The 4,667-nt window shown below is 41.1% G+C and overlaps 1 protein-coding gene across 2 annotated transcripts in view; it reads left to right on the plus strand.

Annotated features, from left to right (window-relative positions):
• The window catches only part of GALNT17 (polypeptide N-acetylgalactosaminyltransferase 17), a 635,334-nt gene that overhangs the window by 300,786 nt on the left and 329,881 nt on the right, over positions 1 to 4,667 (plus strand). The gene's annotated exons all lie outside the window — the stretch shown is intronic.

The raw sequence follows: 4,667 nt of genomic DNA on the forward strand, positions 1-4,667 counted from the left end.
AAAAAAAAACGTGGGAGTGGGAATTTTAGTGATCAGTTTCTTTTCAAATAACGTTTGTGCTGGCCTTCCTTATTTTGGTCTGTCCATTTTACCCCCAGTTCCAAAGGCACCTGGGGCTGCCGGTTCCATTGCCTCTTGAGTGTCCTCTGGTATATATTGAGTTGGTTTCTCAGTTTTGGCATTGTTGGCTTGGGATCATCTGTTATACTTCAGTCACTTGATTATCCTGAACCTGCATTCAAGCTTGCTCAATTTCATGGCTGTTGTCTTGTCTTGCATTTCCTCTGGCTTTGGAAGGTTATGGTTTTTGTTGTTGTTGTTTGTTTATTTTAGAAATCCTTTTACTGTAGTTTTTTAGTGAATTTTGAGTAGTGGTCTCTGATTCATGAGTTAAATTCATCATCTTATTCTGAAAGTTTTATATTCATCTTTGAGAATGTTTAATATAAATTGACAAACTGTCTTCCAGGTATGCAAAACTATCACATGAAGAGTATATGAAAGACTTTTTTTCTCTGTATTCTTACCAACACTAAATATTATTTGTCTTGGCCATCTTGTTCTGATGCAGGGGAAATGGCATTACATTTTTAAATCTGCATTTTAAAAAATAGTATTGATGATGAACACTTTTTCATATGTTTATATGTTTTTTAGAGATTTGCCTATTGATGACTCCTTTATCCCTTTTTTATTGGAGTGTTTATCTTTGTCTTATTGATTTACAAGCACTTTTTATTTTATTTTACTTTAAGTTCTGGGATACATGTGCAGAACGTGCAGGTCTGTTACATAGATATACATGTGCCATGGTGGCTTGCTGCACCCATCAACCCGTCATCTAGGTTTCAAGCCCTGCATGCATTAGGTATTGGTCCTAATGCTCTCCCTCCCCTTGTCCCCCACCCCCTGACAGGCCCGAGTGTGTAATGCTCCCCGCTCTGTGTCCATGTGTTCTCATTGTTCAACTCTCCCTTATGAGTGAGAGCATGCGGTGTTTGGTTTTCTGTTACTGTGTTACTTTGCTGAGAATGATGGTTTCCAGCTTCATCTGTGTCCTTGCAAGACATGAACTCATTCTTTTTATGGCTCCATAGTATTCCATGGTGTATATCAAGAACTTTTTATACATTAAACAAACCTTTTTTACATCACTTTGCAGGCATTTCTCTCAACTTGTGCTTCTCACTTTAATTCATTCGTAGTCTTTTTTGGCAAGTATAAATTTTACATTATATAGTCAAATCCATCAGTCTTTTCTTTTTGATACCAAAGTCTTAAGAATGTGATTCATTATGCCTAGACTATACAAATATTGACAACCATTTTTATGGGTAAATGTTTCTTTCCAAAATAAATTCCAGACAGAGGAAATATTTTATATAAAGTATAAGAATTTTAACATAGAGACTCTGTCCCAAAATACGGTTATCTCAATTTAATAGTAAGTCCTTTAACCAGTGATCTGAAATTCACTGTTTTTATCTGCTGAATTATTTAATATTTGGATACACTGAAGCTGAATCACATATAACCAATTATAAGGAGGAGGCAGGAGTCAAAGAGGATCCCCAGGGTCCCTGCTTAGGTGACAAGATGGGTATTCGTACTTCTCATTTAGAATGGGATATGCTAAGAATTAAGAATCACAGGTTTGGGAAGGGGACGGACTTCACTTTTTGGATTTGTCAAGTTCCAACATCCTATGGAAATTTACTGTGCCTTTAAAACTTAGGTGAGTTGTAACTGTAGCCATCAAGTTTTCCTTAAACTACTATGAGAAGCTTCTTTCTTTTTACAATTAATGGCCTTAATACTCTTTTGTTTTCTTTTCTTTCTTTCTTTCTTTTTTTTTTTCCTGAGACAGTTTCTTGCTCTGTTGCTGTAGCTGGAGTGCAGTGGTGCGTTCTTGCTCACTGCAATCTCCACCTCCCAGGTGCAAGCGATTCTCCTGCCTCAGCCTCCCGAGTAACTGGGATTCAGGTGCCCGCCACCACACCTAGCTAATTTTAGTAGTTGTGGTACAGATGGTGATTCACCATGTTGGCCAGGCTGGTCTTGAACTCCTGACCTCAGATGATCCACCCACCTTGGCCTCCCAAAGTGCTGGGATTATAGTCGTGAGCCACCACGCCTGGCCTTCAATACTCTTTTATATGTCTTATTAATATTTTGCTTTTTTAACTTACCTTGTTACCTTCTTTGTTGTAAAGCAGCAGTCCCCAACTCCCGGGCCATAAACTGGTCCATGGCCTGTTAGGGACTAGGCCGCCCAGCAGGAGGTGAGAGGCTGGTAAGGGAGCAAAGCTTCATCTGTATTTACAGCCACTCCCCATTGCTCGCGTTACCACCTGAGCTCCCCCCCTTGTCAGATCAGCAGTGGCATTAAATTCTTATAGAAGTGTGAACCCTATTGTGAACTGCACATATGAGGAATCTAGGTTGCATGCTTCTTATGAGAATCTAATGCCTTATGACCTGTCACTGTGTTCCAGCACCCCCAGATGGGATCATCCAATTGTAGGAAAACAAGCTCAGGGCTCCCACTGATTCTACATGATCATGAGTTGTAGAATTATTTCATTATATATTACAATGTAATAACAGTAGAAGTAAAGTGCACAATAAATGTAATGCGCTTGAATCATCCTGAAACCATCCATCTGCTCTGTCCATGGAAAAATGATCTTCCACCAAAGTGGTTCCTAGTGCCAGAATGGATGAGGACTGCTGTTTAAATCAGTAGCATGGGGAGGAAAGAGAGGAATGAATCCTGGCCCAAACTTTAGCTATGTGGTCTTGGCCAAGGCACTTAACTTTTCTGACCTTGTTTAAGTTAGGGTAATAGTAGCTTTCATGCAGGGCTTTCATTGTGAGGTTTACAGGTAATACTTGCAAGGCACATAGTGCAAATCCTAACAGTGTCATAAAGGGTATTGTTGAGTGTGCTCATGAGATTATTTGATTTGCTAGCTCCGGTTCATTCATCAGTATTCAACCTACATGTCATCCACACTGGGAAACCATAACTGAATTGCCTTCATTTATCTGCCTATCTCTAAGTGGTAAGACACATGATGGTAAGACCGATAGCTTGCTCTGTGCTGTAATCCCAGGATCTAGCCCACAGCTAAATTACAGTAATTGTTGAATAGGTTAATTTCAGTTGCACATGTGCAGAGATTTTTTTCCTCCACTTCTTCTGGCATTGTTCTAGAAGCTTTAGGATTTCACATTGTACGTATTTTGGCTTGAATGCTATAGTTATATTGGTTTAGGTGTCAGAAATTGCCTATCTCCTATCACCATCATTTGAGTTTCTTGATGATTTGGACGGTTGTACATCTTGTCACTAATACTTCCCTGTACGACAGGCTTATCTGATCAACATCTTGTCTTGGTTGGTTGTATTCAAAGGTTGAAAGCAAGATGGCTGAAAACTTTTTGGAGTGGAAGGTTATACCCTCTGCACTTCCAAAAGGAATTTTGGAGAAGAGGTCACACTGGTATTGTTTGCTTTTCTTCTTGGTTTATAATTGCAGAGATGGGAGAAGTCTTGTGTTTCCAAGAGATAACATTCTTCCTGTGTTGCTGAGGTTCTGAGTGAAATAGCTGAGAGACAACTTGTTATCACACAGCTCCATGCTTGGCCAGGATCTCTTTATTTGAACATCACCTGCCTTCCCCCCTGCCTGTAAAGAGCCTTCCTAATCAGAAATAATACTTGTTTTTGCCCCCAACCAGATCATAGCAGTGTGACAGCATTTGCTGTGTGGGTCTGTAATCCTAACTAGGTTGTGCATTTACATTTCTCTTTGTGTTTTTTTAGGCCCCAGGGAGGAAAGAATGAGGAGAGTATGTATCTTTACACAAGCCATAGTGTGAGAACCCCAGCTAAAGCTTCAGCCACTAACTGGCTTTTAAAAACAAGAAGAACAACAACGAAACCCTTTTTAGTTTAAACTAATTATAGGTTCACAGAAAGTTGCAAAGATGAACAGGAAATTCCATGTAGCCTTCGCTTAGTTCCTCCCAGTGGTAACATCTTGCAAAACTCCAGAATACTGTCACAACTAAGAAATTGGCTTTGGTACATTGGCCCTTTAGCCCAGATGATTGAGAAGTGTGGGAATGTCAGGTGGTTTGGTATTAGCAGAGCTGCTGTTCAGCCGGAATGTTCTACAATGCCATTCCAGTCCACATCTGCTCTGATGTTATATAGCTCGATAGTCTCCGCTAGCTAGAAGAAACATGTTAGGTTCTGCAGCCCTTTTGGATGCTTGTAAGAGCTGTTATTGATAGAATATTCGTATGATACATTAATAACTTAACATGGACAATTCCTATAAGCAGGCATGAGCATTTCGTTTGCACATAAGATTCACACTGCCACCGGCCGGGCGTGGTGGCTCAAGCCTGTAATCCCAGCACTTTGGGAGGCCGAGACGGGCGGATCACGAGGTCAGGAGATCGAGACCATCCTGGCTAACATGGTGAAACCCCGTCTCTACTAAAAAATACAAAAAACTAGCCGGGCGAGGTGGCGGGCGCCTGTAGTCCCAGCTACTCAGGAGGCTGAGGCAGGAGAATGGCGTAAACCCGGGAGGCGGAGCTTGCAGTGAGCTGAGATCCGGCCACTGCACTCCAGCCTGGGCGGCAGAGCGAGA

The sequence above is a fragment of the Rhinopithecus bieti genome, unplaced genomic scaffold, assembly GCF_001698545.2.
Source record: "Rhinopithecus bieti isolate Rb0 unplaced genomic scaffold, ASM169854v2 scaffold_23236, whole genome shotgun sequence".
Classification (NCBI taxonomy): domain Eukaryota; kingdom Metazoa; phylum Chordata; class Mammalia; order Primates; family Cercopithecidae; genus Rhinopithecus; species Rhinopithecus bieti.